Source organism: Eretmochelys imbricata, chromosome 2 (assembly GCF_965152235.1).
Source record: "Eretmochelys imbricata isolate rEreImb1 chromosome 2, rEreImb1.hap1, whole genome shotgun sequence".
Lineage (NCBI taxonomy): Eukaryota > Metazoa > Chordata > Testudines > Cheloniidae > Eretmochelys > Eretmochelys imbricata.
The window spans coordinates 81,428,981-81,438,583 of NC_135573.1; positions in this window are offsets into that span (position 1 = coordinate 81,428,981).

Consider the following 9,603-nt stretch of genomic DNA (forward strand, 5'->3'; position numbering starts at 1 on the left):
TGTATGGGATGTGGTGTTACAGGGGGCTTTCAGGAGGAGAACTGAGCTTATCTGTGTAGCCAGCTTCTTGTTCTGCATGACCAGCTTTTGAGTAAAAATTACTCCATCCAGAGGGGGGCCCCGCCCATTATTTCAGGCCTAAAACATGTGACAATGTTCCTTTCAGCTGCTAATATAAGCTCAAGCTTTGGTGAGCTTCACTAGAATCCACAGGGAAAGCATTGGGATCAGAGCTGGTAGAAGCTTTCCAAATTTTGGAATTTCAATGGGGGGGAAATTGAACAAGTTCTTCCCCCCCCCCCCAAAAAAAAAAAAAAGAAGAAAAAGTTCATTTTGTTTCCAGCCAGCTCTAGAACTAGTAGAAATTTCTGAATTTTGACACCTAAACTTTGATTGGGGCAGGAGAAGGGGAGTGAATTTTTCCATGAAAAAATGTTCTCACTTTTCAACAACCTTTACTCTGGTTAGAGGGGGATTGTCCCACTCAGCAGTCCTAGAACTGATATCGAGTCTTTCCTTATTTCTTCCACCCCATGGATTTAATTTCTTTAATATAAATTTTCAGACAAAAAGCTATGTTAAGATGGAGTTTAAATTTTCAGAGTACATATCAGTAATTTAAGGATAAAAGAACACTACAGGGATGTTATAATTATCCCCCCAACAAAACCTGTTAAACCCTGGAAATTCAGAGTTAGAGTTACACTTAAAAGAAATCCAAACATGATAAGGTAAGAAATGCACAATTAAAGCACTCAAACAACCCTAATTCTGCCCTGTTGTGAGATCATACAATAACCACCCCAATCTGCGTAACGGGGCACTTGCTCCCTGTAAAAGCACTGTGGCATTGATCTTTGTCCAAATGCATCATGATGCCTTTGTCATTAAGTCTGTGGGAGAACCTCTGGTTTCTCATAATCAGCTAGTTGATGTGCTTGGGCTCTATAGGGCATCCTGTCTTGTCCTTGGCAAGGACAGACATGGGGCTGCAGGGGGAATGTGGGGGTACAAGAGGGCTCTTCAAGGGAGAGCAGATCATTAGTAACTTTTTCAGAACACTGTCATTACACAAGGCAACTTGCAAAGTTTCATGTCTCAGGTGAACTTCAAAGGCGATTGCTGAAAAAATGAGGCTGGTTTAAAACTGATGAGCTTGATTCTCTCCTGCACTGCCGGTGGTGCAGTTTGTTCTCTGTTCCCCACCGGTGGGGGCAGCTGTGCTGGGGAGGGTATCACCACGTCAGGAAGGCAGGGTTTCATAAAGAAAGGATGAGCTAGCCTGGGATCAGGACATTCAGGTTCAATTTCCTGCTCTGCTATTGACGTTCTGAGTGAGGTTGGGCAAGATAGTTATAACAACATTACTATGATACAGCCAGCAAGAGCACTCCTGGTAAACAATTTTCTGTACCTGATTTTTTGTTAACATGAAAATTTGTAGCAGGAGGCTTTATGGATGCTAATGTGCTTGCTAAATTAATATAACCTCTACTGTTGAAGCACTTCTGTTTTCTTTTAATCTGTCATTGCTGCCTATGGCCCAGTGATCTTTGCACCTTGTTACCGGTGATGGGAAAGAAGTGAGGGTGTGTTAGTCTCCACGAGCATGAGTTTATAGCAGACTTGGAAACCTCCTGCATGGCAAATTACCACCACTTTTGTTCAGGTCAAGTATTTTGCAAAAGCAAGGAGCCTATTAACATATTTACTGAAAGGCAGAGAGTCATATTATAGAATTTCACCCAGGACACAACATGATGCATGAATATAATTATTTCCCCTCTCTTCCCAAAACATCAATAATCCCCTTCACTTGCCCCAAACAAATAAAAAGGGACCTTGATAATAAGTCAGTGTGTAAATATACATTTGAAATAAGCATTTAAAAGGGTCTGAACCAGAGAGTCCCTCAATGCCAACTGGCATAGGGCACAACATATAACTCACATCAGGCCTGATGCACTCATTCAACAACACACTGTTGTCATCATCTGTATCTAAAAGGGATCAAGTAAGATATCACATGCAAACCGGTAACATGCTGATCATTAATATTATTGTGTGATGTATGTGTGGGAGGAGTATAAAGAATTATAAGTGTGTGCTGGAAATATATTCTTAAAGGGTGTTTTGCAAGCAGTGCATAAGATCAGCCTGTGTTAAACAAAATAATGTTGTCTTTCCTGTTTTTCCTGTGTCGCCAATGTAAGTTGAGCCAGGTAATATCTTGGAGGACAATGAAATTGTACATCTACATCTGAGGTAAACAAAGCTATCAAGCTAAATGAGCCTGGCTGGGGGGGCTAGACCACTTAATGCTCATGAAAAGGGATGGAGCCTGCAACCCCCTCCCACTCCCCCTCCCCCCCACACACACAAAGCCTTCCTGGCTCTTGAAACAAAGACAATAGACTTTGGGATATATAAGCAGAAAGAGAGAGCCATTTTAGTATCCATCACCTAGGGGACAAAGAGTGAGCAGTGCCCTGTGAGCTCATGAAAAGTGGACCCTCTTGGCCTGAAAACTCAGTAGCTGGAACTGACTCTAGGTGATAAACCTGCTTAAATGAAAAAAGAAAAAGAGTACTTGTGGCACCTTAGAGACTAACCAATTTATTTGAGCATAAGCTTTTGCGAGCTACAACTCACTTCATCAGATGCCACAGTATGCATCCGATGAAGTGAGCTGTAGCTCACGAAAGCTTATGCTCAGATAAATTGGTTAGTCTCTAAGGTGCCACAAGTACTCCTTTTCTTTTTGCGAATATAGACTAACATGGCTGTTACTCTGAAACCTGCTTAAATGAAGATTTGTAATGCTGAAGCTAAGTTTTAGTCACTAGAAAGCGTGTTCTGATTTGTTTTACTTGCACCCACAGCTGTCTCTTCTCTTTTTGCTTATTATCACTTAAATATCTGTTCTTTGTTAGCAAACGTGTTTTGTTACAAAACCATCTCAGTGCTGTGTATTAAACTGAAGGGTAGAATCCTCAGCTAAACTAACAGGCTGGTGTGTGCGCTGTCTCTGGAGGCAGCATGCTTATCTGTGAGAGGTCACTGCAAGGGAGACATTGGACTGGAAGGGCTGTTAGTGTCACTCTGTAAGGCGTAACCATGCTGGTGGCAGCCAGGGTGAGGCCACTGTGCTGTGAGCCTGGTGCTGGTGTCAGGGCTCAGCCAAAGCTGCACAGCACAGAAGCACCCAGGGTTACAAGGCAAGCGGTGAGCAAACCCTTTGCTGGACTGGGTGAAACCCCAAAGCATCACAAGGGGTGCTGGAGTGGTATTGCAAAACAATCAGTGACTCGGAGCTGTGCTGAATACTAATAGGAAGAACAGTCCTTTCTACTTTGTTGTTGTGGTTTGTCTGTAAACCGAAGGAGGGGGTCGGTGGAAGAAAATGTTATAGCAAATCATGGTTAGCCCATGGCAGAAGCTGAATGAGCAGCTTTCAAGCAGATCATCTGTTGCTGGAAACCAGGCAACAGATCAGTGTGAAATGTTAATCCCATTTCAGACGATCAGCACATGGGCAAGCTCATTTTGTTTAGAAAGGGGCGAGGGGGTGATGGTGAAGAGAATAGTTGAGACTGGAACAGTTTTGTACCACAAGATAGAAAGCTATTTTGCTTCTAAAACTCTGATGCATGATCACAGTCTGTTTGATTAGAGTGTGCCATAGGTACATGACTCTTTCAGTCCCTTTCAAGATGGGATTATACCAGGCACTGGTCATAGTCCACTAAGATGAAAGTTGTGTAACTGCTTCCGTACTAACCCCTGGACTTCAGTAATATATAACTTCACTTCTGGGGCTGAAATTGTCTAGGCTTGGTTTCCGCAAGGTGAAATTTTATGATTGGTAAGTCTTTTTGAAAATCAGTTGTGCAAGCTTAGTATATTTTGCTCATGCTTTGTTGCTAAACTCATGTAAAGTGCAGTTAAATTTGATCATGTTATATCTGTTATGTATGGCTAAAATGGCAACACACTGTGACCAAAAGCACTCCTGTACTTACACCCTACACCAATGGAGGGCAACCTGCGGCCTGTAGGCCGCATGTGGCCCATCAGGGTAATCTGATTGCAGGCCACAAGACATTTTGCTGACGTTGACTATCTGCAGGCATGGCCCCCTGCAGCTCCCCAGTAGCCGCAGTTCACAGTTTCTGACCAATTGGAGCTGCAGAAGGTGGTGGCTGCCACTTCCCGCAGCGCTCACTGGCCGGGAACGGCGAACTGCAGCCACTGGGAGCTGCAGGGGGCTGTGCCTGCGGATTGTCAATGTCAGCAAAATGTCTCATTGCCTGCAGTCAGATTACTCTGATGGGCTGCATGCGGGCCGCGGGTTGCCCAACACTGCCCTACACACTACTGTAATAATCTTTGTGCAAAATATGCCTTCTGAGGTATCATTTGAAAACTGATAACTGCTGGTCAGTAATATCATGGTGAAGTGTATGTAGCAACACTATATGTAAAGTTATGAAATCCCCCTGTACAATGTTCCTAGCACACGTTCAAAACCCTGCAGCTCTGTCCAGGCAGAAGTATCCTGAACAAAGAAATGTGTATTTACCTCACTTTACATGTAGTTAGTGAACAGGGCCCCTGAGACCGCAGGGAGAGGAGACGCACACAATTATTTCATCCCCTGAATTACTCCAAAGTGGCCTAGACCTCTTTCCAAACTCTTCAGGGAAATGCAAAGCTTGGTAAAAGAGTGTCAACCTTCTCTGTCAACACACCTCATCTCTGGGAGCCAAGAATGTTCTGAGTTCTCTTCCTACCTTTCTACTGACTGCTTCTGATAATTCAATGTACTTCATAACTCTTACTCAGTGGAGCATCATACTACTCCCATAGGAAAGAAGCAAACTTATTCCCATTATACAGATGAGGTAACTGAGGCCTCGGGTGGCGGATGCAAATGTTTTCAAAAGCTTGCATAGGCAGGAATAGTTTGTTGCACGTTCCAAGTTGGCTTCAGCTCATGACTCCAGAGGTGGAGTAAGGGCTCTTTTGGTGCTGTGCAGACAGAAACTTCCATTCTATGGGTGTGTTAATAAAATGTTAAGCTTTGTGTCAGAGCTGTATATTTAAATGTAGCTCTTAGCTCTGTTTAGCTGTTTAATGTTTGTTTAGAGAAGGGCTGACTAGTATTTGTGGTTTGGAATTGCATCTAGTAACCTTTACCCCAAGTCAGCAAAAGGAGAAGATTGTACCCAATAAACCTGCCCTAATATAGCTCCTAGGAGACTGATAGAGGTTAGTTATACCAGTTGCTTGGTTAAGGGGATGTTACAGGTTTGAGAGGTGGGTTCAAGGCTAACTCTATTTACAGCGTAAGAGAAAAGGGGGACGATTTAAATGTTACAACATACTCAAAAGGAAAGAGAGAGGAGTACTGTTTTTTATAGTTTCTATCATATATGGATGGAAAAGGAATTAACATCACTAATACCAGGCAGATTAGCAATGGGCTTAAAGCTTTCTATGAAGAATATTGTAGTTGAAGCAGAACAGAGCTGCTAATTTGGAATGTCTTAATGGTTTACAGATGCCCATTGTAAAGCTTGAGGATAATCTTTTGCTCTAAGCTGTGACTGCATTGTGGAGGGAAAAGCTGTACTATGAATGTCAGTTGGTAAGAGTCCTGGACCTCATGAAACACACATGCTCCTTGTGCTCTCATTTTAAAGGAGAGAGGGGCTCTGGAGCTGGTGAAAACCTGCAGGAATTCTGTTGCTTTTCTGTCATGTGGTTTACTTGTTATCAGTGGGTCAGTCAGTTTGGACTCAAGTTCAAACAAGCCATGGAGAATTTCTCACAAGGAGTCCTGTCTTTCTTCCAGTAGTCCGTACAGGCCCGAGTGCATGCCTTTCCCTCCTAAATGTAGGACGCTCTATGCAGCTGCACCAAAGCCACAGGAACTTATCAAATTAATTTAGCTCAGAGCAGTAATAGAAGAACTGACAATACTTCCAAAGAATTAACCCCTCCTCTCAGTAAGGATACCACCCTACAAAGAGGTTTCGGTGGCTGTTAAGGTTTCTCAGCAACTCGCAGGAGGTATTCAGCACGTCATGTGATCAGACCTCAAATGAAGGAACTCAGTGTATGTTTTAAGGCATTTACTTGCTTGCTGTTGTAGAATCTAATGCCGGAAGTGCCAGCTTCATTTCACTGTCACTAGAGCACAGGCAAAGGAAGGAAAACGACATCTGAATATGCAAGTGTTGCTTTGGCCTGTTTGCCACTAGTTGATCAATCCGATCTGTAGCAGCTTTACAGGAACACACATGAGCCAAAGCAATTAATAGGAAAATGTAAGGACGGCTGGAAATGTGAGAGCCACAATAAAAACTAAAGCATGGAAAAACCAGCATCAAAATTCTTCTCTCTGCCATCTCTCTTCAGGCTGGCAGACAGCCCAAGTTGCAAGTCATTCCCACAAAGACCCATTTGAAAATGGAGTTAAACTTTTTTTTTTTTTTTTAAATCATTCAGGGCTGAGCCTATTGTGACCTCTTCATTTAAAGTCTCTGATTAGTTGTATCCAAAGAGTTAGAATGTAGGCGAGACATGGAAGTGAAAAACCTCAGCCAGGCAGTTTTTGTTTCTTGTCAGTACAGAGCTTCTTCGGCATGGTTGCTCCTTGGACGTGTTATTGATGATGAATAAGAACGGACTGCTCAGAGATTAACACAGATGGTTGTAGCCTCAAGACTTGACAAGCTGTAACCAAAAGAGAAAATTCTCTATCTTCAAAGGGAGGGCAAGGAACCTTATACAACAGGATTCTGTACAGTTCAATTACAGTGAAAGTGGAATGTTACAGTTGTGGAGTGGAGAGCTGAATGGGTTGTGTTCTGAAAGGGCATGTTTTATAGCTAGCTTACAGCTACCAGCATTTTAAAGTGCCTCAGCTGCAGCTGAACACAGGCTAACTCCATTTGCTGGCCCCCCCCCAGCCCTTTTCTGACAAAGAACCTTCCAGCTCCAACAGTCCCTGGGAGGGAGGCTGTGTGGTTCAGTGGATAGGCCACTGGACCAGGAGTCATAGTACTGCTAACATCAAACTTCCAAAAAATCATGAGTCATGCCCCAAAAAATCGGGAGATAAAAAGAATCCTAAATTTTTTTTTTTCCCTTCTGGTTTTTGTGCCTTTAGGGTGCACTTGGGTTGCACTCTCAAGCTTTTTCTCTGCAACCATCAGGGCTAACCCCAGGCTTTAAAAAAAAATAAAAACTGCCATTCACTCACATAATAGCTTGTCTACAGGAGGTTGGGCTTTAAGTGACATCAAATATCACAAGCCTTATGCTAAAATCACAAGAGTGGGCAAAATTGGAGAAGACCTAGTTTCTGTTGCACTGATGTGCTGGGTGATTGTGTGCAAGTCACTTAACCTCTCTGGGACTCCATTTACCAATTCATAAAACGAGCGTAATCTGTGCAGTGGTGATACTTATAGAATCATAGAAATGTAGGGCTGGAAGAGACCTCATGAGGTCATGTAATTCATTCCTGTGTGTTGAGGAAGAATTAAGTACATCTAGACTATCCCTGACAGGAGTTTGTCCAACTTGTGCTTTAAAAACCTCCAGAGATGGGGATTCTACAACACAGGGATTGGAACTCAGGTTTGTGGAGCCTGGGGCAGCTGACATTCCCACATCACCACTGGCAGGTCATGCAGAAATGTATCCAAGGAGTACTGTGGAGATTAGGCACATTGAGATGTACTGCCCAAAGGGCCAGAGTAACAGCATCCTGTGCCTTCTGATTGGCCCATGCTCACTATTTAACCCTGGAGTGTGCCCCAGGAAGTTGTCTGGGCAACCATGCAGATTTCTGGCTTGCTGTGATTCCAGACCTCACCTTGCTTGCTGGTTTCCAGTCTTTGACCCCAGCCTGATTCTGAGCCTGAATCTTGCCTCCTGATTCCAGCCTGGTAACTACCTCTGATCTCCATTCTCTGACACCAGCTGACTCCAATCCTGACTCTTGTATATTGATCCTGGCTCTCACCATTACTCTGATCCCTGCTCACTGATTACTGCCTCACAACCATCCTTGACTTGCTGACACCAGTCCAGCTGTGACCACTAAGCCAAGCCACCTATGCCCCAGTCCCCCAGAGAGGCACAACTGACCCCACCTTGTTCTATGTTGGTTCTTTCCAGACTGACTGATAGGCTTTTCTGCAGAGCCCCCTAGCCCGCAAGCAGAACTGGACCCCTTAATCTCCCCCCTCCCCCAAGCTTAAAGGGATAGCTTGCAATTCCAACACAGTCCAAAATACTTATAATTTTTGCTTTCTTCTGGACTCTCTCTAGTTTGTTCACATCTTTCTTAAAGTGCGGTGCCCAAAAAAGTACTCTAGCTAAGACCTCACTAGTGCCAAGTAGAGTGGAACAATTGACTCCCATGTCTTATGTACAACACTCCTGTTAATACAGCCTGGCATGTTTGTTTTTTTTTCACAACAGCATTACACTGCTGCTGACTCATTCAATTTGTGACCCACTATAACCCTCAGATCCCTTTCTGCGGTGCCAATTATTCCCCATTTTGTGTTTGTGCATTTCACTTTTCTTTCCTGAGCATAGTACTTTGCACTCGTCGTCATTAAATTTCATCTTACTGATTTCAGACCAATTGTCTAATTCATCAAGATCATTTTGAATTCCAATCCTGTCCTCCAAAGTGCTAGCAACCCCCCCGAGCTTTGGTGTCATCTGCAAATTTTATAAGCATACCCTCCACTCTATTGTCCCAGCTATCTCCTTTGTAAAGTGCTTTGAAAGCAATTAACTTTCTCTCTTAAAGAGATGTTCATACAAATGCAAACATCTTTCACTACCATTTCAGCTAGGCTGGGCAGAGTAATGAACGCTGATCAAAGAGGGAACTGCATTGCGCCTCCATATCACCCCCTTAACAGTAATTTCATGAGTGTGGGAATGAAGCCTTTGAAAAGTTTTGGAAGTACTTGCACCTCTGCCTATAGAAAAGGGAGCGAGGAGTTTTCTTCTAAAGAGCCATAGATGTGAAAAGAAAAGGAGTACTTGTGGCACCTTAGAGACTAACCAATTTATTTGAGCATGAGCTTTCGTGAGCTACAGCTCACTTCATCAGATGCATACCGTGGAAACTGCAGCAGACTTTATATATACACAGAGAATATGAAACAATACCTCCTCCCACCCCACTGTCCTGCTGGTAATAGCTTATCTAAAAGCCATTTCCAGCACAAATCCAGGTTTTCTCACCCTCCACCCGCCCACACAAATTCACTCTCCTGCTGGTGATAGCCCATCCAAAGTGACAACTCTTTACACAATGTGCATGATAATGAAGTTAGGCCATTTCCTGCACAAATCCAGGTTTTCTCACTCCCTCACCCCCCTCCAAAAACCCACCCCCATACACACACAAACTCACTCTCCTGCTGCAGGAGAGTGAGTTTGTGTGTGTATGGGGGTGGGTTTTTGGAGGGGGGTGAGGGAGTGAGAGAACCTGGATTTGTGCAGGAAATGGCCTAACTTCATTATCATGCACATTGTGTAAAGAGTTGTCACTTTGGATGGGCT